This window comes from Castor canadensis, chromosome 14 (genome assembly GCF_047511655.1).
Source record: "Castor canadensis chromosome 14, mCasCan1.hap1v2, whole genome shotgun sequence".
Lineage (NCBI taxonomy): Eukaryota > Metazoa > Chordata > Mammalia > Rodentia > Castoridae > Castor > Castor canadensis.
The window spans coordinates 99,511,717-99,538,273 of record NC_133399.1 but is presented as its reverse complement, the minus strand read 5'-3'; the positions used below and the strand labels follow the sequence as shown (position 1 = coordinate 99,538,273).

The window sequence follows — 26,557 nt, the reverse complement described above, 5'->3', positions numbered from 1 at the left end:
ATTGCCATTGGATTTAAGGTTTAGCTGGATGATCTCATTTTGAAATCTTTAATTTAATTACATTTACATGTAATTCCCCCCATGTTCACAGGTTCTAGAGATTTCCCATGGATCTATCATTGGAGCAAACCATACTCTCCTTTTACCCATTCTTACCAAATTTTCATTTTTACTTGGGCACCAAAGAGATCTGACAGTCTTAGAGCTAAATGAAAAATAAAAACCCTCTCTTAGTTTCACTCCAAAGTTCTTATTTCCAGGGTCCAGGGAAGGCCCACACTGGACTGGAGGATCTGTCCCTAAGACTGAAATCTTTCCAGTCTCCCAATTCACCTTCCCTAGCACTTCCTCTTACCTCTTCCACCAAAACCCTCCTGTAACTGTCTAAGGCATCAGTTTTGGTGTTTCACCTCCAGCACCAGATGCCTAGATACAATGGTTTTCCCAGAGTGCACACAGCTGAGGCATGTCCTGGATTCCTTTTCCCCTCTCTTTACCACTATAGTTGCATTGCTAAATCCAAGTCTTGGAGATTACTTCTGTTCCAAACTAAACCACCCCAAGAGGCTTTCACAAAATTAGCACTCAACCAATTGAACCCAGACCCTTGTGCTTGCTAGGCAGATGCTCTACCACTTGAAATGTGAGAATGACAAGAGAACCAAAGTCACTGAGACCATTTTTACAGGAACCAAGGAGTTTATTACACTAGTGGACTCAGGGAAGATAATTTCTCAAAGCCCTGAGTCCCAGTCAATGTCAGGAGCTGGGTTAAATACTTACAGAGTTTGCTCCCCACCCTGCTACAGAATGTGGTCACAGTTACAGGAAACATTGCAGAGCTAGCTGGTGGCTTGCAATGGTGCAGAGCTAGCAGAAAGCTGCTTGTAGACTCAGAGTGGGGAAACCAAGGTGAATACCAGACACGGTAAATCCCAGGAAAATAGCTAAGCTGGCCCCAGTAGAGCCACGACCCAACCTTTTTTGCTTTAGTTATTTTTTAATAGAGTCTCACATTTATGCCTGGGCCAACCTATACTGGCAATCCTCCTATTCTATGCTTCCTGCTGTAGTTGGGATGACAGACCCAGGCCACCACACTTTATTTTATTGGTTGAGATGAGGTCTCATGAACGTTTTGCCTGGGCTGGCCTTGAACTGCAATCCTCCCGATCTCCACCTCCTGAGTAGCTAGGATGGTAGATGTGAGCCACCATGCCCTGCTCAACCAATTTATTGAATGAAGAAACACATAAGCTATAAGCTGTTTCTCTCACAACGAAATCTTTAGAAGTTGCTTTATTGAATGACAGCCACTGAAATCATTAGGCATGCAAAAGCATTCATTATGTTGAATTGAACTGAACCTAGAAGGAAAAATGAAATAGGCAGATAAAGTGAAATTAAAGAAACCCATTTTGATGATTCACTTTATTCGTCACCTTAGTTGGACCATGGCACCCTGATATTCAGTCAAACATGATTCTGAATGTTTCTGTGAGACTGAAAAAAATTTTATTAGTATAAATTGATTATACAAAGGGGTCTCATTGTAATATTTACAGCATACATGTAATGTACTTTGGTCAACTTCAGCCTGTCTTTATTACACTTTCTTAACCACCCTCTCTCCTTCCTGCTCTGCGATGGTGTGTTGGATGATATTTGTATTTAAATTAGTGGATCTTGAGTAAAGCAAATTGTTCTCCTTACATGGGTAGTCTTCACCAAATCCACCAGTGGTCTGCATACAACCAGATGCTGACCTCCTTGAGCAAAAGGGACTTCTCTGGCAGGTTTCCTTTAGACTTTCTCTGCAAAATTGTAGCTCCTCCTGCACTGACTTTGAACTTGAGCTTCAGTTCTTTCCTGACTCTCCAGATTGCTGGCCTCCACCGTTGGATTTGGGGTTTACCAAGCTTCCAAATTGTGTGAGATGATTCCTTAAAATAAATCTCCATATATATACATGTATACATATATATATACATAAATGAATGTTTGTCCCAATTGAAAACAGTGATAGGTAGGGAGTAATCCTCTGACATGCTTGCTCCTTTCTCAAAGGCGAAAATTGCAGACAACCTTCAAGATTCTACCTTCAGTGGTTTGTTATAGGATTTACATGTTTCCCTGAAATTCAGCAGTATAACCAATTTCCCAAAAATGTATGTTTTTCCCTATTGAAACTACTGATAGATAGGGAGGAATCCTGTGAAAGGCACACTCAATTGTGAAAGGGGAAAATTGTAGAGAACACTCAAGAGTCTAACTTATATCATTTGTTATGGGAGTTAATATTTCTCTGAAATTCAGCAATGTAGGCCTTTTTCCACTAAAATGAATGTTTTCCTTATTGAAAATGGGCAGAGAACACTCGAGATTCTAATTTCAATGGTTTTGTGATAGGAGTTAACGTGTGAGTGTTCTCTTCAATGTTCCCCTTTGAAAACTGAGCGTGCATGTCAGAGGATTCCTCCCTATCTATTACCATTAGAATTGGGTAAAACACTCAGTTTTGGGAAAAACAGGCCTATACCGCCTCATTTCAGAGAAACATGTGCCTCCTGTAACAAACCAACTGATGTTACAATCCTGAGTGTTTTCTACAATATTCCACTTTGAGACCTGAATGTGCTTTCACAGGATTTCTCCTTATCTATTACTAGTTTCAATTGAGAAAAACATACATTTTTGGGAAAAATGGCCCACACTGCTGAATTTTGAGAAACATGAAATTCCTATAAGAAAACCACTGAAGGTAGAATCTTGTGTGTTCTCTGAACACAGTAGATAATCTCCAAGTGCTTGCTAAACTGAACTGAATTACAGTGGTAGCCACCAACATTACTGGTCTCCAGCAACTGCTAACAGATTCTCCGATCTTTTATTCTTTTATCATGAAGAAGTCTCCAAACCTTACTCTGAAGCAATTATATTCTAGAAAAGGAAAAGTAAATATACACAAATTAATATCAAAATTCAAACCAGCCTTTGCCAGCAATGTGGTCTGGGATTATAGATGTAGGGCAACATGACACCATCCAAGCAAGCTATATCTTCACCAAACAGAGCACTCCATTACTATTAAATCTGGTGTCCAAACTTAGTATTTTAAAAATAGAATATGAAACCTGGCCTGGTACCCCAGCCCTGGTAAATGCTAGAATTCACACCTGTAAATCCTAGCCACTTGGGAGGTTGAGGTCAGGATTGTGGTTCCAGGTCAGCCCAGATAAAAAAGTTTGTGAGACCCCAACTCAATACAAAAAGCTGGGCCGGGTGGTGCATGCCTGTCATCCTAGCTACAGTGGGAAGTGTAAATCGGAGGATCTCAGTCCAGACTGGCCCAGACAAAAAGTGAGACCCTATTTTAAAAATAACCAGAGAAACAAGGGCTGGAGTTATGGCTCATATAGTAGAATACCTGCCTAGCAAGTGTGAAGCCTTGAGTTCAAACTCCAGTACAGCCTAAAAAATAAAACAGAACTTGATACTTGATACATCCTCAAGAGTGTTCCTGGAGTGAATAAAAGAACTCTTAAGTTAACCTTTACACCTGATTCTCTCTAGTACCTTCTTAGCATCACAGACCAGGAGCATGCCTGGAATGTGGTGAGTACTCTTGTTTTTAAAATCTGTGGTCCTGTAGCAGGAATTTGCCTTTGCAGAGAGTGGATCAGGAACTCCTGCATAGGGAAGTTAGGATTCTGTTGTCATGACTACATCCTTCACAAGTAAACCACAGATTCTGCATCATCCGATGATTCTCAGGCATCTGCTCAGGAAGCAGTGCATCTTTGGGGGGCTGAACACTTTTTTTGGTTCCTACTAGGAGGGAGTCTTAAATTTGGTGTAGTAGAACGCAGTGAGTAGGTGGGGCTCCAAATGCTGATGTGAATCATGAGTCCACCCACACAGCTGCCTTCCCTTGAGTTCTGGGACTGCTGAAAAACCATGGACTGGGTGAAGGAGTTCATGAGTAAGGAAGGGTACCTCACCCCAAGTGTCATTGTCCACGAGGAAGGAAATGATTCAATCCCAGATTGTACAATTTTCTGGTTTATTGGAGAAGAAAGCTTCTTTCTTTTCTTTCCTTTTTTTTTTCAGTGCCAAGAGTCGAACCCAAGGCTTCATGCCCGTGAAGCAAACATTCTTCCATTGAGCACCATCCCCAGTCCTGGTAAATGCTAGAACGGAGAGCCAGAAGATCCCAGTTCTGAGCTGCTGTTAGCTAATTGCATGACTGTGGGAAAATCACAACTTTGGTGGGCTTCAGTTTTCTCTGTAGAACGAACAGATCATCCCTAAGATCCCAGCAGTGTCAGCATGCTATCATTGGTGATTCCACTGTGGTCTTGTGCCTACTCACTATCAGTTTGCAGGCATCAAAGAATATGTTTGCCTCTAGCTTTATGTCCACCTTGCTTTTGCTTTCATACTTGCTCAAGGTTCTGGCTAATTTCTCATTGTTTTCTGCAATTATTTGGGATTGCTAGAAAATTCTAATGTATCCTTGACTCTATGTCTGGTTTGCAAAGCTTGCTACACATCTCTAGCTTATTCTCTTTTAATTGCTACATTTTAGAATCAACCTTAATTGCTCAGACTACAAAATCAAGATTTAAGTCTATAAACAAAGGAATTTCCATGATTTAACCCATCTCTTCATGGCTAGATGGTCATTGGAGTTTAGAGAGGTTAGAGTTTCTGAAGTCCAAGTTACTCAGACCATGAGGTCTCCAAGGCCACCTGGCCCTAAAGGGTTAGTATTTTTAGAAACTGGCATAGAGTTACTATTGAGAAATGTATGATAAAATTACTTGCAGCAGTATTTGCTGGCAGGACTAAATAGTCTTGAAGTTTGTTTTGTGTTTGATGACAAGGTGACCAAAGTGGAAGTAGGGAAGTATGCGTCAGAAGAGGCATTCAGAAACTTAGTTTATGAGCTTCTGGATGGAGTTGATCTTAAACACCAACTGAATGCATTCTTTCTCAAGGACTTTTAAAAGGATTCTTATTAGCTGGGTGGTTTCAGCGTTAGGAGATTTGTGGTTCTTGATTTAGGAGCTCAGGACCCTTTCTTATTCCACATTTGACATAATAGCAGCAGAGGTGGCCATGCCAGCTGTGAGTAAGGAAGGGAAATCCTGGTGGAGCTTCTGTGTTCATGGGTATGGAATGGACCCAGAGATGGTCTGAAAGACCCACCAGATGTTCTTAGGTTAATATGTCATGAGGTCTCATGGAAAATCTCAGAGAGCTTTAAGGAGATTCTTGTTTTCTGTAGGAGTTTGCTTGTTTGTTTTATTTTTTTGTTTTAGACCATCTTGGGATGGGGAATCCAAACTTCTCCTTATTAATCATATTAACGGCTATCATGTGTTGAGGATCTACCACAACTTAGACTAATGATGTATAATACAATAGCTATATGAGAGCATTTAAATTTAATTAAATTCAGTTGAAAAATCAATTCCTTAGTTGCACTTTGCAGAGACTCAGTTGGCACAAATGGCTAGTAGTTGCCATGTAATACAGGAGAGCACAAGGAAGCACATTGTGCTTCCAGCACATTGCAGGAAGTAGTATTAATGCTCTGAGTGCTGTCTAAATATGTTTTGAGCATTATTTTTGAGTCCTCACTTCTCTGTACAGTGAGATTTGTTGCTCCATTTTTGCTGCTACTAAGGTTTGGATATTGAATGTTACCAAAGGTCCAAATGTTAAGAAATGGCACAGTGGGAGGTTGTAGAACTTTTAGGAAGTGCGAACTAGTGAGACGTATTTAGGTCATCGTGGGTGTGTCTTCAAGGGGGATTTTAGGATCTTGGTCTTTCTTTCTCTTCTCTGGTTCAAAGTGTGGCATGTGTTCTCACCATGATGTGTCAGAATATAGCACCCTCACCAGAGGCCAAACCTATGGAGCTGCTTAATGTTGGACTTTGAGTCTCCAAATCTATGATCTAAAACCTCTCTTACTTCATAAGTAGCCTATGTTAGTATTTTGTTATAGTTATGAAAAGCTGACTGATACTGCTGCTAAGAAAACTGTGTTTCAGAAGGATTTTGATCAAGTTCACATACAGAGTAAGTGGAACAAGTAGAACAGTTTTAATTTGGTCTGGTTCCTAAGCTCTTATTGCCTCTGTTTATACTATTTTCAAATTACAGTTTCTCATTATGGGACTTTCTTTTTACAAAATCCTTTCAAAAAGGACACTCTTCAAAGAATAGAATTATCATTGAGATGTTGAAATTTTTAAGTAGACAATTCAAACTGCTAAGATATAGGACTGCATTGTAGGAACATCTCCATAAAGTTATTTAAATGGTCAGGAAATGACACAAAAGCTTCGGTATGGTTAGGTATAAAGATACTTCTGTCACACTTAGACATAAGTAATGCAAACCAATGCTGTTAGACTATACCTGGGAGTTTATAGGCCAAGAAATGGATATAAACATCCTAAATACCTCATTCCAATTGTGCCACCAAAATCAACAAGAGTCAACTCACCATTCGATGAAAGATTCCTGATAAGGGAAACAAATTTGTTAAAGAAATGGATAACCTCTAGCTGAAGGAGGGAAAATACCAGAGCTTTTGCCAATAGAATGATAATGGTGGATTATGGCTGGACTAACTGGTCCTTACATTTCTCAAGAAAATCCAGGCTTCATTTGTCCTTGTAAAAATGTATGTATATGTATATCTTATGGCATGTTACGTATTACTGGTATATAATTTTTGGTCATTAATTACTTCTTGAACCAAATGTAACAAATTCTGATGAAAGAATTAGCATCATGGAGTAGATAACCCTGGAATTTTGTTGATTTTTGGACAGGCAGCTTCTCTCTCCTCTAATTTCACATTCTCTCCTACGGCACATTTGTGTTTGATATTGTGCTCAGCGTTTGTGACTAACATTTATTACAATTTACCCTTACAAACATTTTGTGAGAAGCAAGCTTTATTTTATCCTTCAGACATGCTGACCCTTTGAAGTCACAGAGCTCAGCTCCCAGGGAATCTGTGTGCCCTACCTCAGATACTCAAAAGATGGTCTGAGTACAGACTGTGAGTCCTTGAAGCTTGGGTGACTGCCCTGGAAGGCAAACAGATGACACCAGCTGTACTCAAAGGGGAGAGAGGACAATGTGTTTATGACACGGGGAGTAGGAACCAAGCCAGAGCAGTGGAGGGAATGAGGCGGCTAGAGGGAAACACGCTCTCTTGCCAACATTTTTTCTGCCTCCAGGCAATCGGTCATCTTTAAAGCCACTTCCTGTCAAGGTTACAGTGAAAGGGAGGCAGATCCTGCTTTACTCCAATGTGCCATGGATACTCATACCTGATGTTAAGAAAGACATTATCAACCAGGTGTCAGGTGGCTCTGAGATTCATGAGGAAACAAAATGGTAGCATGAGCTGGGTGGTTGTTAGCTTTCCAACAGATCCAAATCCCAGAGCTTTGAGTATGGGCAGGAAATTTTCCTGAGCACTTTTTGTGAAGAAGGTCTTAACACACACACCCAGACATGCACATGCACACACTGGACTATCCATAACTCCTTCTGAAATGTGGTATTTCTCCAAGCCAGAGAGTAAGGCCCATTTTGGGGAATTAATCCACAAATGATGTAGTGGTTCTCTTTACCCTGGGCTAGTAAGACATGGGTAGGAAGGATGAGGACAACGCAGGAAGTGCTGTAAGGGTGAGAAAGAAGGAAAATAGTCCTTAGCAGCATTTAGCCTCTTCTAGTTTCTCAGCTTCTCCATTTCTGTCAGGTGAGGAAATTTAGGAAGCTGCCTAATTATGTTGACAATGGTGCCACAATTCATTCATTCAATAAATATTTGAAAATTATTATTGGGTCAGGAGGAGCTACATGAGCACATGGGAGGACACTTATACTAAACCGGGGTGGAGCGGGGTTCCCCCAAGGGAAAGATTCCTGAGATGAGAGGTGTACAATGGGTTGCAATTAGATTTTTAAATTAGGGGAGAGCAGTTCTAATTAGTGGGAGTAACATGGATAAAGACCTGGAGGTGGGAGAGAGCATGAGTATTCAGGAAAAATTTTAGGGTGACAGTATTAACAAAACATGAAGGGGAGCAGTACAGATGCTGATGGAGAGATGGGCAGGGCTTGTGATGCCTCTCACAGCCTCTCACATTCTCGAGTACTGGAACAGGCCACCTCTTTGTTTATGTGTGTTATCCTGTGTACCATTCATGCCAACACTAGGAAGTGTTCACTATTATTTCCCCCTATTTTAAAAGTGAGAAAACTGGAGCCTCGTGAATTTACACAGCTTCTCTAAGATCATTGTTTTGTGATTAACTAATGAGAGCATCAGGCAATCTGTCACCAGAGCAATACTCAGGACTGAGTGACTGACAGGGTGAAATGCTGTGATTGAGTTACAGTTGCAGAATTCTTGGGGAAAACCAGATTCTACCCATGTCACTTAGCCACAATACTTATAATTTAATTATAATTGGAATTTGATCACGAAACTCATTGCCTATCCAACTTCATTCATTTATTCCTTCAGTAATCAATTCAACATATATTTATTGAGTGCCTACAATGTGCTTACATTATTGTAGGCATTAGAAACAAACCAGTAAACAAAACACACAAAAATCCTTGTCTTTGTGGTGTCTACATTTCTAACAAAGACAGTCTAGTAACTAGCAATATATTAAATAATTAAATCATACAGTACGCAAGGACATGGAAGTACTTTGGGAAAAATTAAGGGAGGATTAGAGTTTCTTTTGATGAATGGAACTTCTTCATTGTTATATACTGAAATACATCAATCTTGTCTTTTGTAATCATTTTCAAGTGTGTCTCTTTTAAGAATATTTTCTGTACTGCAATGACTGAAAGATATTCTTATGCTTTTAGATTCATGTACATTTTCCAAATGTCTTATTTTTTGAAATTTCAAATCTGCAGAAAAATTGTAAGAATAGTGCAAAGAATATCAATATACTCTTCATGTAAATTAATGTACATTCACAAATTGTTACTATTTAGCTACATGTAGACATTAGTATTATTATTACTGTGATTTTTCATTTGCTAAACCATTTGGAAATAAGTTTCTGATATTAAACAATTTAGTCCCAAATATTTCAGTATGTGTTTCTTACATTATCCTACATAGCCACAGTACAGTTACAAAGTCTAAGGGAATGTAACATTGTTACTATTTTATTAATCAATATTCTTTCCATATTCTAATTTTTCCAATGTATCAATGACGCCTTACATATAATTTTTTAGACAGGGTTCAATTTAGAGCCATGCATTGTATCTAGTTGTCACAAGGGACCATTATGCTCCTTTAATCTGGTATCCAGACTTTGAAAAAAATCTTTTGATGACACATTTTAAAGGGATCCAGGGCAGTTATTCTGCAGAATGCCCTTTTATATGGACTTTCCTGATTGTTTTCTTGTGTTCAGATTCAAGCTAGTATTTGTTCCTGATTTTTGTGGCAGTCACAGATCTTTGATAAAAGTTTCCATTTCCTTTGGGATCTCTGTTAAAAACTCAAGCTCCTTGAGTCATTGTATTAATTAGGGCATGGATTAAATTAATATAACAAAGATCGACATCTTTGAAGCACAAACAAGATGGATTTTTCTCTCTCTCCACATAACAGCCCACAGGTGAGCTTTTGGTGGAGTGGCTGTGCTCCACCAATCATTCAGTTGCCTAAGCGCCTATCTTGATCATCCATCCTGGTCCTCAAGTAGTCATTCTTCACAAAGCCGCAGCTGCATTACTAGTGCCACATCTGCATCTCAACCTGCAGGAAGGGGAAAGAGAAAGTATAGGACACAGTACTTACTATTTTAAAATGTGATACCTAGAATTGCTCTTATACTTTCTATTTGCACATATTGGTCAGACCCCATATTTAGCTTCAAAGGAAGCTGAGAAAAACAGTGAAGGGTCTGGGAAGCCAAAAGCCCTGCTGAAACTCCAGTGTTTATATTAATGAAACAAGCAAGGACAGGGTGGATGTTTAGGTGCAGTCAAAGATCTGAGTCACAGATATCCCATAGATTGTTACCTCTTTCCCTGGAGACTCAACACATGAACGAGCAATTCAGCTGATTAGCCTAGCCATTTCCTCAGGTTCGCTTCCATGGTACTAATTCAAATGTTTCCTTCTCTGGGTAGAGGTCTTCTAGAATTTTCTTTTCTTTTTTTTTTTAGCAGTACTGGGGTTTGAACTCAGGATCTCACACTTGCTAGGTAGGCACGCTACCACTTGAGCCATTCTGCCAGCCCTTCTAGAATTTTCTTAATATGACTTTAAAATATCAAAAATATTCTATAAAAATCATGAGACCTAATTCCACGAATGGAGGGTTGTCATCTTTGAAAGTTCTTTTATTATAATTTTTTTAGGATATATTTGTTATACAGGGGGGATTCATAGTGACAATTCTGATTAGGCTTCTGTTGTACATTAGTTACATCGCCCACATTGTCTTTTCCTCTCTACCCCCTCCACACCCCACTTAAAGCAATTGTAAAAGGTTTCTTTGTTCTATTTGATATAGGTATATGAAGTCCATCAACCATATACCCTCACCATAATCTCCTTCCTTCACCCTCCCCGTCATGTTAGTACCTCCCACTGTACCTATTTTACAGTTCTGTCTTTCATTATTAACATTTAAGCTATGATTAAAGTGGTTTCTCAATGTCTGTCAACTGTGGGTAGACTTTACTTGGTCTGTTCAACCCCTTCCATTACTCTCCTTTAGCCCTTTACCGCCCCACCATTTTTCAACAGCTTTCAGTACACGTCCTTATATCTTCTACCTCCACACAATGTTACCGATGCTCCATCATTCTCTTTTCCTCCCCCTCCTCTCCGAGTTCCACAGAGCAGTTCCACTGTTACAAACATGTTCTACAAATGAGTTTGTATATGAAAATGCTTATTTTTGTGAATATGTTATTCTTTTGGATCTATCTTCCACATATGAGAGAAAATATGTCTTTCTGAACCTGGCTTACTTCACTTAACATGATGTCCTCCAATTTTATCCTTTTACCCTCAAAACACATGTCATTATCCCTTATGGAAAGTTTTAATGTGGTTCTTCTAATTTCTCAATGACAATCCAGACAGTGAGGATAAAATTAAAAAAAAAAAAAAAAAAAAGCAGAAACAGGCCAGATGCTAGTGGCTCATCCCTATAATCCTAGCTACTCAGGAGGCAGAGATCAGGAGGATCACAGTTCGAAGACAACCCGGGCAAATAGTTCACAAGACCCTATCTTGAAAATACTTAACACACACACACACACACACACATACACACACACACACACACAAAGGTCTGGCAGAGTGGCTCAAGGTGAAGGCCCTGAATTCAAGTCCAAGTACCACAAAAAAAAGAAAAGAAGAAGCAGAAACAGAGTTTCCATCTCATAATCTAGTCTTCTAGTTCATAATCTAGTCTTCTCACTTTTCACTCACTTTTCATTTACCACTGGAGAGTCTTACTGAAAATAAAAATAGGTGTGCACTGGCAGTTCACTGCTATAATCTCAGCTCAGCAGGAGGCAGAGAATGGGGGGGATCAATGGTTCCAGGCCAACCCAGGCAAGAAGTTCACAAGACCCCATCTCGACCAGTAAAAGTTGGCTATGGTGGTGCATGCCTGTTATCCCACCTAATGTGGGTAGCATGCATTAGAGGGTCATGGTCCCGGCCAGCCTGGATATAAAGTGAGACCCCCATCTCAAAAATAACCAGTGCAAAAAGGGCTGGAGGCGTGATTCAAGGTAGAGTGACTGCTTAGCAAGTATGAAGACCTGAGTCCAAACCCCATACAGGGAAAAATAGTCTATTTTGTGGATTCATTTCAAGTATAAAAGTCACAACAATGCTAAGAGGCAGCAATAGCATGTTCACTTCAAAAGTGACCTTAGAGAATTTGTTCCTTTATTTTGTAGGTGAGAGTTGACGAAATTGTAGCTGCCAGGTAGTTAAGACCGGATCCATGTTTTCCTGACTGTGGTGTGGATTCTCCCTCCATGTCTCATAGCCTCTCACTGACTTGGAGTCAGTGTCTCTTTCCTCACATATCTGGTTCCAGTCTCTAGAGAGCCCAGATAACATCCCTGTCCCTTCCAAGTTATCTGGAAAAGAAGTACACAAAAAAAACAGCAGCAACAACAAGCAGTTGTTGAAAGTATTTGTTTGAGTCATGTTTTGGAATGTCTTTTAAAGTAAGAGAAGACCACACGATACCTCAGGGCTGGCATATCCACCTCCCCTCATGCTCAGAGATTATTTGTCCTGCCTTTGCCAAATTCCATCTCTGGTCACTGCCCAGCTCCCGGTGCCCTTGGTATCAAACTCATGTAAAGCTACTTCTGCCAAGAGCTTCCAAGGTCTCTAAAAATAAAAATCAAGGAGGAAGACATAATACTATCTTTTGTACTCTCTTTACATTTTGATATGAAAATGCCCCACTGTATTTTATATTCACTTTTATTCTTCTAGATTTTCATTGTGAAGTACTTCAAATAGAAAAATAAGCACATATGTATTCATATATCCCTTAATGAATTTAAACATTCCTTAACATTCTGCCATCTTTGTGTCAGTGTTTTCTTATGAGTATATTACAGATATTTCCCAAGCTTCATTCCGTTCCTCTCACTTCCTTCCCTCCATCTTTCTCTCTCTCTAAGCTAACTGCTGCCATGAATTGAGTATTTGTAATGATTTAAATGAAGTTTTACTTTAAAAATTTTATTACTGTATCTCCCGCCATTGCAAACATGGCAGCTCCGCTGGGTGGAATGTTCTGCAGACAGCCACCTGCCCCCCCACCACACACACCTCTGTAGGGACTACCCAGCCAGAAGTTCAAATAGTACCTTGGATGATTGAAGTCATCATTCCAGGATTGCTTTGCCTCTCTTGTGAGTCAGGACTATGTCAATGACACTGATCAGGGAGAAATTTGAACTGGTGTTGATCAGTGTATCCAGAAGTTTCTGGACATTGCAAGTCAGACAGAATGTTTTTTCCTACAAAAAAGATTGCAGTTGTCTGTCCAGAAACCAGAACAAGTTATCAAAGAGGATGTATCAGAACTAGGAATGAATTGCAACGGGAAGATGCTCTGGTCCAGAAGCACCTGCAAAGCTAAGGCACTGGCCGCAGGTGCTGGTGGACATCAGTGTGCAGCACAAAAAGCCAGCTGACATCCCTCAGGGCTCCCTGGCCCACCCTGAGCAGCGCCTGCCAATATCCCCACACCTCTTAAGCAGACCTAAGGGCAGTCATTCTGGCCTGCAAGGCAGCCGATGCAGACAGTTTTGCCAAACATCCCTTCTGGTGAACATGGCATTTTGGAAGAACTCTTAGGTGGTGAATGTGTTGATGTTAGTTTTATGTGGCAACCTAGAATTTTCCCCTTATTTTTATGAGTTATTAATTTCTTTTTTTTTTTTTTTTTGTAAGACAGGGTTTCTCTGTAGCCCAGTCTGGCTTTGAACTCTGGATGTTCTTGCCTCAGTCTCCCAAGTGTTGACTTCTTGAGTACATTATAAAAAGTCTGTAGGTTTGATAAGCCAAGTAAGTGTTTTGCCTTTGGCAGAATTTAGACTGTTAGTGTGAAGACACAGATTCTTTGTTTTAATTATTTTTTGTTTTTGCTTTAAATTTATTTTTGTGTGACTTTTTACTTCCTTTTGTTATATTAGTTTATGATCTAAGGGAAAAATTATAGTAGTCTGAGAATCAGGGGGAAAAGAGTTTGAGTATAGATCTTTTATGATAACTACTCATCCAGGGAAGTGTACAAAAATACTGAAATTTGCTGTGTTTCAAGACTTTGAACTACCTCAAGAAGAGGAATCTAATGCAGCAATGTAATGTAGAGCAATGCAGAGTGCAGAGAGTTTGTAAAGGTGAAACAGGGTTAGGATATGCTAGGGTAGTGTAGTAACACTATAGGAGGATCCTTAAGTTGATGTTGGCTTATATTCGGGGAGAGTTGATATTTTGTGTCATTACTCATTTTGAGGGGAATGTATTAGCATGACGTAATAAGTTGGTGTAAGAAATGAGCCAGCCCTCAGGACAGTTGGGGTACTGTCAAAGTATAAGGGGTTAACGCCTTCTTACCCTGATTGTCTCTTAGTTTTGAGTTTTGTTTGCATGTGATAGGTTACTTTTGGGGGCAGAGATAGTTTCCTTAAGGAAGATTCTTGTCCATGGGTTTGATTCCGAGAGCCTCAGGGTCGGGGCAACCTGCAGAGTGACCTCAGCTACTTAGAGCTGTGGAGCCTCTGTGTGGGGAGGGTGTTTTGCCCTCTTGGATGAACTTTTCCTTTTACTGTTTTATAACGCCTTCCCCTAGATTACATCCCTTTACCCCAAATAAACACTCCACCGTTGGGTGAGTTTGTGGCTAAGGTTCTTGGTCCATGTTCCCTGTAGCCTTGAAGCCCCTTCTGCACACACAATGACATTCACTGGCCTGGATGCTACGAGGTCCGCGAAGCCTCCAAACGTCCTTCCTACCTTGTCTCTGGGCACAGGACTCTGTCACTACCCTTTTCCAGTTCAGTGACTTATGAATCCCCGTGAGCATTATGCACTGTTCCCCTTGAATACGTGAAATCATGTATTATCTTTTAAAAAAAATTTGTTAGTGTATATTAACTGTACCAAGGCATACGATTTAAATTTTTCATCATTTATCTGACCATAAATATATAGCTTCGCAGGTTTGGAAATGATATATTAATGGTGGCACACCGTGTACAACTTCTGCACCTTCCTTTTGTACTCGAGTTTTTTATATTCATCCACATTGATACATGCTGTCTAGTATCATTTTGGATATTATAGTGCAATTTATTAATCTACTTTCCTTTTAATTTAGATTGCTATTTGTTTTTTATTACTAAGTCAACATTAGGATGAACATATTTACATATCTCTATATAATATTTTCTTTAGGATAGAAATGTAGAGGTATAAACCAGGACACATGCATACTGAAACTTTATTGCCAACCTTCTCGGCAATCTTTTTGTATGAGTTTAATTCTAACTTGCGACATTGTAGAGCTTCCATTTGTCTACATCTTCTTCAAAACCAGCAGCATCAGACTTCTTAATCTTTGCCAATATGTAAGATATGAAATGTTTCACTATAGTTTTTATTTGCATTTTTCTGATTGCAGAATGATTTTGAGTTTGAGGCCAGACTGGGCTACATAATGAATTCAAGGCCAGCCTGGGTATGTAGCATAGCATGATCATGGAGAGAAAGATAGATAGTTAGAGAGAGAGAGAGAGAGAGAAAAAAAAAAAACAGAAGTGAAAAATTAAGATAGAGGGCAGGGCTGAATTCCCTACAGAGACTCTAGTGGAAAATCCTCCCTTGCCAACTTTGGGTGGCTACCAGAATTCCTTGGCTTGTGGCCATACCACTCTAATTTTTGCTTTTGTCTTCATAATCTTTTTCTTATGTGTCTATTGCTGAATCTGTCTCTGCCTCCTTCATATAAGAACATTTAGTATCAGTTGATCAATTATCTTGATGAATTCTCTATCTTGCATCTAAAATGTAATGGTCCCTAGAATAAGCCTAATGTTAATACTGGCTCTAGCATTAAACCTAACAAAAGACTTCCCCTGAATCTAAGACTTGGAATATCCCTAAAGTTAACCTAGAATAACCCTATCCTAACCCTAGCCCTAATGCTATTACTAGACTTAAACCTATCCTAACTCTAGTCTTAGACTTCATCCTAACCTTGACCAAAATCTAAGCCTCGGGCTACAACTAGCTCTAAACCATAGCCATTACCTAAATTTAACCCTAATCCAACACTAGCTCTTACTCTAACCCTAGGACTAACCCTAATGTTATTCCTAACCCTACTCTAAATAAATAAATAAATAAATAAAATGTAATGGTACACTTTCTGGGCACAAAATCTTATCAACCACTATTTTCCTTCAACACTTTAAAATACTACTCCCTTGCCACTTATTGGAGCTAATGAGACTTGTGCTCTATGACCAGTTCTTCGTGAGTAATTTGCCCTTTGTTTCTGGCAGCATGAAGATTTGCTTTTTCCCTAACGCTCTGCATCTCATCCTTTCCATTGTTGAAAACTTTCCATCGGAGAATCCATGTTATCCAATTTTGGGAAATTTTTATTAAGTATTTCTCCACCACTTCCTTCATTGTATCCTGCTATAGCTCCTAACAGATCCTTGGGCCCTCTCCATCTTTTACAGATTCTATTTACTCTTTGTCTTCTTTGTGCTATATTGAGTTTGGATTTATTTCAATTTTCTGATCTTCCAATTCACAAATTCTCTATTCAGCTGTCCATTCACAATCTACACATAGGCAGAATAAGGTGTTCTTAAGAATGAGGGTTCTGCTGACAGACTTACTTATTCATTACCTATAGGGCTTGGACAAATTACTAGCTTCTTTGGGTCTTACTTGCTTCATCTCTAAAATGGGAACAATAGTAATTACCTCATAGTGTTTATGACTACTAAGAAATCCAATTTGCATAAGACATTTAAAATAATTCTTAGTGCAATAAGCATTAACTATTATTATTCTATTCATATTTAAATTTATTCAAAATTATTCAATTTTAAGAATTAATTTTCATGTTTTGCTATCTTTCAAAACAATTTCATTTAGATCTTTGTTTCTCTCTTTTGGACATCATAAATGTCCTTATTGTAAGTATTTTTCATACTGTTCCATAAGCTGAGCATCAGTCTCATAGCTAGGCTACTTTATTAAATGTCACAGGCCCTGGCATGCTGGGTGACAGGCTCATTCTGAGATTTTTATTTTCTCTTTCTCACTCCATTTTGGCCCCGGACTCACCTCTTTCTGACTCCCAGTTGTGTGATTGCCTCCATCTGGCCCTATAAATCTCCAAATGAGAAGTAGATTTTTAAATGTTGAGTTGGGTTCATTCTTATCCTCAGTATCAATTGAAGCTATCAAAGGTGATGTCACAGAACCAATCCCTAGTCCAGAACTATGAATTAAAGGAAACAGCACATTTTATAAAATCCAGGATGTCACAGACAATAGGAGACACCACTTCTTTATTTAGCACTTAAGTAAAACTGCCAACTAAACATTGCAATAATGCTTCGTTATCACATGTCATTTGTATTTTGTTTTTATTTTCAATTGCAGTGTGAAAATATTGAATGGAAATTTCCAGAAATAAACAATTTATAAGTTTTAAATTGTGCACTGTTTTGTGTCTCAAGATGAAATCTCATGCCCTAATGCTCTGTTCTGCCTGGAATGGGAATCATCCCTTTGCCCAGTGTGTCTACACTGTATGTGCTACCTGCCCAGTAGTCACTGAGTAGCTCAGTTACCAGATCGACTGTGGCAGGGTTGCAGTGCTTATGTTCAAGTAACCTAACCCGTATGAAGCCGCCTAATGTTACATCATAATGTCATGTTATTTACCTTTCATCATCTTAGCACATAGGCTTTGTGTCACCTCACATCATATCATCAGAAGGATGAGTGTAGTACAATATGATATTTTGAGAGAGCAAGACCACATTCACAGAACTTTCATTATAGTATATTATTATAACTGTCCTATTTTGTTATTACTTATTGTCACTCTCTTACTGTGCCTAATTTATAAATTAAATTTCATCATAGGTGTGTCTGTATAGACAAATTGATAGTCTATATAATGTGTGGCACTACTTATGGCTTCAGGCATCCCCTTGGAATATATCCCTTGAGGAAAAGGGGGCACGACTGTAACTACCAATTTGTATCCCTAGCTAACCACCTATCCAGAATAAAATATTTAATGGAACCTAGATCATTTTAACTCATAGTGGAATGGGAAGCAAGCTAAAATTTCCACCAATCAACTTTAAGAGAATCTGTGGTACTTAAGAAAACTGGTTTAAAACTATCTCTGCCTCTTACCAGTGGTGCCACCTTTTGGAAAAGTGATAGCCTGCTCAGTGTTGAAGTGCTCTTCCCTGGTAGGGATATGAGAGAATGAAATGAGTTAATGTATGGAAAGCATCAGAACAATGTGTGCTCATGACTTCCCTTCTCCCTGATCCTATACTCTCATAATTGTCCAGTTCAAGCTTCCCTTTTGCTCCTAACTTGCTTCAGTGGTATGGAGAATCCCCATCTGGTCCCTGGCCTCAATCAGGGAGCTTGGCTCAGGGAGATCCTCCTGCCCCCAAAGCCCAGCCCTTCTGCTTGAGAGATGACTTGTTTTCTTAGTCCACTTTTCCTGGCAGGGTCTCAACTCTGGCCACTGCTCCTGTTACCCAGCCCAGAAAATTGTTTCTTCAAGCCTGGCCACTGTCCAGTTCCTGACCCACAGAAATCAGAAATGTTCATCTGCCTTTTCAGCTCAGCACTCAATCTCTCTCTCTCTTTCTCTCTTTCTTCCCCCTCCTCCACCTTGCAATTGCTGTATCTTTTCCTGGAGGGGGACGATTAAAGCATGGACCCCTTGTCACCTTGGCTGGAACCCCTAATTTCTAACACTGTGTATGCACACCCATTTCCTTCATTGGACTCTGATATCCCAAAAGGTCAGGTTCATGTCTTATTTTGGGGAGCCTACAGGTGTATTGAGTAAGGTGCGTGTTTGAGTTTGGCTCAGCCCCAAACTGCAGAAGGGAGAAAGTATAGTTATGCCCAGTAATTTGCACGCTTGAATTGGCACAACCTCAGCTGCAGAAATGGACAAGATGCAGTACAGCTGTTTTCTCCTTTAATGTTTAAGTTCAGAGAAGCTGTCACAGGTTCCTCCTATTCCTAATGAATACAATGTCATGCTCCCTGCTGAGATCTGCCTATCTGCCTCTTGTTGCCCCTGTATATAAAAAATGCACTGGAGGTGGGGGGTGCTGGTGTGTCTCCATCAGAGCACCCAGGCTACCTGGCCCCACCTTGGTGCATGTGTGGTCTGCTCTCTGTCTTTTCTGGCATCTCCTGTTGCCCCCCAGTTAAGGTTTCTAGGACAAGCTCATGCAGGATGTGAGATCTTACTCATCCTTGTATCTAGTCCAGCACCTGAAACAGTGCTGCCAGGCCACATGGTGGTGTTCAAAAATAAAAGATTAGATGAATAAAATAATTTATTTTAATTCCAAGACTTAATCTCAGCACCCTTTAAAAGTATTTGTTTTTGTTTTGACTAATTTGAAATTCTTGTTCTTACTTATGAGACTTAGTTATTATCTGAGTCATGATTTTTTGTTCCTGTGTTACTTTTTCCCTAAGACAATTTTTTTATTATTGTGTTTATTATTTTAAATTTGGAAATAGTTTCAAATCTACAGAAAAGTTGCCAAGAATAATACACCCTCTTCCCTCTTTTCCTCCTCCTTATCCTCTCTATATACATATATATGTATACAGTGTTGTGTCTTGGATATGAAATATTCCCTGAAGACCCAATCTTAATCCTTAAACAGCAGTGTTCAAAGGTGGGGCCTTAAGAGGTAACTGGATCACCTAGCTCTAACTTCACTTATGGGTTAATCCAGTGATGAATTTATAAATGGACTAGGAAGTTTGGGGGCATGCCCTTGAAGGGTATATTTTATCCCCAGGCATGTTCTCTCTCCTTCTTCTCCTTCTCCTTCTCCTCTTCCTCCTCTTTCTTCTTCTTCTTCTTCTGTGCTGGGGTTTGAACTCAGGCCTTTGCACATGCTAGTCAAGCACTCTACTGCTTGAGCCACTCTCCTAGCCCTCTCTCCCTTCTTCCCCTACCTTTCCTTCCTGGCTGCCATGAAGTAAGCAGCCTCTTCCACCACAGGTTTCTGCCACCATTATATTCTGCCTTGCCTCAAGTTCAAAGTGATGGAGCCAGCCAACCTTAGTCTGAAACCAGCCAAAGCAAACTGTTCCTTCTTTAAGTTGGTTTTCTCAGGTACTTTGTCACAGTGACAAAAAACTGACTAACACATGTGTGTACATGCACACACACTTAGTGCCCCATCACCTCTAAAAGCTAGAGTGTTATGTCTCTAGGAAGAAAAACTTCCACATAATACCACTCTATAGTCATCCCAATCAGAATATACATCTTGCTAAGCATCCAATCCAAAGACTCCATTCTATTTTTTCTGCTTACCCAAACTTGCTTTCTAGTAGTCTCAACAACTAAGATCCTTTCTGGTTCAGGATCCAGGGCAGGAACTGGTGCTGCATTTAGTTGTAATGAAGTACAGATCTTTGTCCTGCTCTCTTGGGCCATGGCAATATTAAAGAATGGAATGCTTTCCTTCTGTAAGATGCCTATCATCTTTGTATCCCCTCACAACACACACATGCACCCACACACATGCGCACACATACATGCACGCGCACACACACCCTACCCTGGCTTATTCAGACAGCAGGCAAAGCCTTCACATAGCACATCCTTCTTGTTGCTCCATTTCCCCAGATACCAACATCTCCATTTTTGGAGAGAAAGGAACAAAGAAAGATGGGAAGAGTGGGAAAGACCCATTCCTTGATTTGGCTGTATGGCTGTGTTTTCTTCCCTATCTCTGTTTGAGAAATGTAACACTTTAGTTCTGTGTCTTCAAAAAATTACTAAGTCAGGAATCTTACTCGTTTTCATATGCTGAACCATCCTTGCATTCCAGGATAAAGTTCCACTGGGTCATGAGGTAAAATCCTTATAAAATGCTGCTGAATTCAGTTAGTTAGTATTTTCTTTAGGATTTTTGCATTGATGTTTGTTAGATATAATTGTCTGTAGTTTTCTTTTCTTGTAGTGTCTTTGTCTGACTTTGATATCAGAGTAATGCTGGCTTCATAGGAAGAATTAGGAAGTTTGAAAATAATTGATGTCAGTTCTTCTTTGAATGTTTAGTGGAATTCACCAGAGAAGCTATCAAGTTCAGACCTTTCCTTTGTTGGAAAATTTTTAATTAGTGATATCCTCTCCTTATTTATAGGCCAAATCCATATTTTCTCTGTCAGTACTCCAAAGTGATCTATTTAATTCAATGTAATCTCTATCAAAATCCCAATGGCACTTCTTTTTACAGAAACAGAAAAGGCCATCTTACAATTCAGATGGAGCTTCAAGAAACCCTGAGTGCTCAAAACAATCTTTAAAAAGAAGAACAAGCCTGGAGGATTCATACTTCCTAGTTTTGGAACTTACTGTGCAGCTGTGATGATTGGGGTGGTGTGACACTGCACAGGGACATGGGAGTGTTGCTGGGATACACTGGGGATGAACACTCACATACAGGGCTAGAACACTTTCGTCAGGGGGGCAAGATCATTCAGTGGGGACAGGATTGACCTTTCAACAATCTTGCTACAAAAACTGGACACCCACATACAAGGGAGCAAAGATAAATCCTTATCTATTACAGCAAATATACAATTAACTAAAAATGGATTTACCACCTAAATGTAAAGGCTGAAGACTATAAAACTCTTAGAAGAAAATGGAGTAATAATTTGAATTTGGCAATGATTTCTTGGATATGACTCTAAAGGTATAGACAGCAACAAAAAAATTAACAAATTGGACTTTGAGAAAATTTAAATTTTTGTGCATCAAAAGATACTTACAGTGTAAAAAAGCAAGCTACATAATGACAGAGCGTGTTTGTAGAACCCATATCTGGTGAGGGATTAATATTCAGAATATATAGAAAACTAAAACTTAACAACAAAACAGACAATTCCATCAAAAATGGGCAAAGAACTTGAATAGACCTTCCTCGAAAGCAGATGCATGCACGGAGAGCCAGGGAGCACATGGAAAGGTGCTCAATTTCACTGATCTTCAGGAAATACAAATCAATGTTGCAATGAGACACCATCTCATATCCTTTATATTAGTTCCTAATATAAAAAATGGAAATTAATGCATTCTCCATGAATGTGTGCAAAGAAATTAGAGCTCTTACATGCTTGTGAAAACAATCTGGTGATTTTTTGAAAATGAATTAAGCATAGACTTACCAAATTATCCAGCAATTCAATCTTCTGGACCTTTAATAAAAAAATCAAAAGTAGAGACTTGAAGAGATATTTGCACACATCCCTTTTCACAGCTGCATTGCTCACAAGAGTTAAATGCAAAAGCTACCTAGATGTCCAGAAACGGACAGGTTAACTGTAATAAATATGTGCAGTGGAATAGTATTCAGCCTTAAAAGAGAAGGAAATTCTGACATGTGCTACAAATGAATGAGTGTTGGAGACATCGTGCTAAGTGAAATAAGCCAGTCACAGACACAAATGCTGTATGATTATGATTCCATCTATATGAAGTATGAGAGCAGTAAAATCACAGACGAAGAAAATGTAGCAGTGGTTTCCAGGAGCTGGGGGAAGAGGAGAAGTGAGTTGTTGTTTAGTGGGTATAGTATTTTTGTTTTGCATCATGAAAAGAATTCTGGAGATGGTTGTTGGTGGTGATTGCACAAAAATGTGAATAACTTAAAACTACTGAACATTTAATAAGAATTGAGATGGTAAACTTTGTTATCTGTGATTTGTCACAATAAAAATAACTAAAAAAAATTAAAAGCCTTAACATTGTATGTTCCAAAGTTTATACATGTTGGAGGATGAAGAAAAATTTATATAATTTGAGATTGGAAAAAAACCCAATAAATTTGAATGTAGAGCTGAAAAGTTATAAATATATCCAGTATCCAAACTTATGATCTCAACCTTGTGAGCATTCATAAACAGTCTTTTCAGCACTGTTTTTATATTTATTTATTTATTTATTTATTTATTTATTTAGTGGTACTGGGGTCAAGCCCAGGACCTCACAACACTTCCTAGGCAGGTGCTCTACCACTTGAGCTATGCCCCTAGCACCACTGTCTTTATTTATATAGAGTCCTAACCACTTCAGTGGTCAGAGGAGTGGGAGAGGTTTCTTTTCCAATCAAGGGGTCTCTAGAATATTGGTTTGTTATTACTTAACATGCAGACAAATAGCATCACAGATTTGGTGAACTAATGACATTGTTTAGTCTTTCTCTGCTACACTAATAAGGTGAATGTTGAACTCTGCTCCTGTAAGAATCCTTAGTTTAGGATTTTCAAATGCAACCACTCCAACTTGTATTTCTAAAGGATTGAAATCAATTGATAGAACAGTTGACAGGCATGTATTTGCAATTTATATTGTGTTCAAATGTCCACTCAAATTTCTCCTTCATTCTTATTTTCAAGAAAACTGATTGACTCTGTTTATCTATCTCCTGCTACAGTGGCTTTAAATTCAGAGTAATAACCTGTAGGATCACACTTATATACCTGGGAGACTTGTTTTCTATCTATATGAGATAAAATCATACACCAACCAAGTGGCCTCATTTCAACACTTTGTGGTAGACGAGAAACATCAGCAATTCTTTTATGTAGCAAGTCCACAGGAGCCTAATGGGCATTCTTGTATTTCCAATTAGCTGCTTCACAGTGTGATCTGTGCCTGGGATCTGCTGTCAGCCATCGTTTCAGTCACCACACGGCCAATGCTTTTAGTTATCTTAACAAGTGAGTCACTGAGCCAGAATCCAACGATTTGTCACATACTTTCTTCTGTGTGACAATTACTGCACAATGCTTCCCTCTGAGAGCTACTGATGTAAGGCAACGCTGGTTAATAGCCTTAAAAGTATATTCTGCTTATTCTGCTTGGTAGAGCCCACCCTCAAGCAAAAACAGAAATGGTAACGTGGCACTCAAAACCAGCACTGGAACCACAGGACATATTGATGTACTCACTACTTCAAGCACAGTCTTAAATTTAATCTTATAATTTGAATTTACTTCTTTAAAAAAGTGGTGTGTGTGTGTGTATGTGTGTGTATGTGTATGTGTGTGTGTGTGTGTATGCATGTGTGTACATTTTCCTCAGTTATTCTTATTAGTGTCATCCTTTCTGTTTTCACTTTTAGGTGGACTGAATTCTGTAGAAGCTCCTTCAGAAACATCCTAGAGTTATTTCATTACATCTGCCAAAACCACCTTATTATTATGCTTCTATTTGAGAGTTTTATTGAGTAAAGAAAACTTCATTGTAGCTTTCTTTTAACTTTGAAAGTGTTTCTCTTCGATTTCTCTAACTATAATGTAAAGTTGACAATGTGGCCTTTATCTTAATAGTGATATGACATTACTATTCTGCCATTTCACTATACTGTTTCCTGTTTGCTTGGTAGTTTATTTTGTATTTTTCTTAAGTTTCTACAAGAACAGGTCAATATAAAGGTCCATGTCTTCAACTCTGGAACAGTTTTGCAAATAACACTTCAAATATCTCCTGTTCATCATCTCTTCTTTACAGCTACCTGTTCTTGTTCCATAATACCCTGTTTTTGTTTCACAGTATAATTTATTTTATCTTCCTGAGAACTTTATAAAATTCAGATTTATTGAGCTATAATTTTACATAGTAAAATTTAACTATTTAAGTATATGGTTCAAATAATTTCAGTAAATCTATGGTTTGGAATATGATCAAAATATGGAACATTTTCATCATCTGAAAAAATTTCCTCATGACTCATAAGAAAATATACTTCTCTGAACACCACCACCAATACCCAGCCTCTCCAACCAATGGTAATATTTCTGTTCTGATGGAGTTTTATGTCATATAAATGGAACCACATACTGCATACACTGTGTGCATTGCTTCTCCCATTTACCATGCTGGTGAGAATCTCCATGTCACTGCACATCTGCAGACTTTGTTCTTTTGGACTGTTGAGTGGTATTCTGAGTGTGACTGAGATATGGCTTATCTGTCTCTTCAGCACTTGATAGACATTTGTTCTCCATTTTTGCCAATTTTGAATAAAGATAATATGAACATTCACATACATATCTACTCCTGAGTAAATCAACAAATGAAATTTCTTCATTGCTTGAATACAAAAATGAGCTTTGAATTAGTTTTCTGGAGTAGCTGCTCTGTTGTACTTCCTCCTGCGTTTTGTGAGAGTTCTGTCTTCTATGTTCCTAAAAATTATTATTGTCATTCTAGGCCTACAGTCGTGGCTCAAGTGGTAGAGCACCTAACTAACATGATTGCCGTCCTGTTAGTGTGTAGTGGTATCTTGGTTTTTTTAGTTTCATTTTTACAATAAGTAGTGACTTTGGGCATTATGTTGTGAGTATACTTGCCAGTCATTTCTCCTCTCTTGCATGTTTATGATTTTGTTGTAAAAGTCCTTTATGTATTTTGGAATTTCTTTTGCAAATATTTTCTCTGCTACTATGGTTTGTGCTTTCATTTTTCAACAATGTCATCTGATGAGCAGAAATTTAATATTTATTGGTGGCAATTAGTTTATTTTTAAATTATGAGTCATGTTTTCATAACCCATCTATGAAATATTTATGAACTATTAGGACACACATTTTCTCCTATTTGTTTTCCAGAAGCTTTGTGATCTTGGTTTTTATGCTTTTATATTTAAACTTGATTTTTGTTTGTAGTACAAGAAAGAGAAGATGATTTTGTGCAGGATATTGAAGACATCACTCACTACTCATTGAATATAGCGTCTTTTCTCCATTAACTTACCTGAGAATGCTTTCTGAAGTTAAGTTGGCATCTTGGCATTGCTTTCTGGCACTCTCTTTTGTTCCACTTATCTGTATGTCTGAGTCTTTGGAATAAATTCTGAACTCAGGTTTTTAAAGTCATTATGAGGGGTTGGAGGGAGAGCTCAGTGTTAGAGACTTTGCCTAGCATGTACAAGGCCCTAGGTTTGATTCCCAACACTACAAAAATAATAAAAAATAAAAAGTTGTTACAGAGAATATCAGGCAGCCTGTTGATAAAAATCATGCTAGTTCTCTGAATTATGTAACATTTGTACTAGGTTTAATTTGTAATTTATTATAACTCTTTATTCTGCAAGCAAATATTGGCTTTTTGACTTCAGAATTTGCATTCAGAATTTGCGTGACTTTTCTTAAAAAGACTCTTCCCCCCAAAAATCCTGGATCTGTGTGAGAAAGTACAGTCTTCCAAACATGTTTTCTGATCATCTGCTTCTGATAACACTTCTACCTTCAAAGGACGTTAAATCCCAAGTCAACAGCTTAGCTCTTAGTAGTAGTGGGATTAACAGTGAGATAGTGAGGCAGAGAAAGCTAGGCTTTAGAGGAGTGAAGAATCCAGCAGAATCTCAAGACCCATGTTTGCATGTGCCTAGATGGCTTTAGTGCACATCAAATACTATTTGTTCTACCTTGAACAAAACTGGTTAGTAATTTATTACTGTAATCATTTTTAAATGCTGTATCTCTTTAAATGTACTCGAAATTAAGCTTTAAGTTTGTTTTCATTGTTCTATTTCTAAATGTAAAGAATTTTAACAATCACTTTTCTGGAAGCTTTTGATTACCATTAAATCAACTCATACTGAAACAAAAATATCCCAAATAGTCAACCCTATTATGACTTAATTG

The 26,557-nt window shown here is 38.6% G+C and overlaps 2 pseudogenes; one reads left to right on the top strand and one right to left on the bottom strand.

The window, feature by feature from the left end:
* The first annotated feature begins 12,840 nt into the window (after positions 1 to 12,840).
* LOC109695288 (mediator of RNA polymerase II transcription subunit 28 pseudogene) lies at positions 12,841 to 13,341 on the top strand (annotated as a pseudogene).
* A 9,755-nt stretch (positions 13,342 to 23,096) lies between these two features.
* On the bottom strand, positions 23,097 to 23,843 carry LOC109695296 (proteasome subunit alpha type-6 pseudogene; annotated as a pseudogene).
* Positions 23,844 to 26,557: the final 2,714 nt, after the last annotated feature.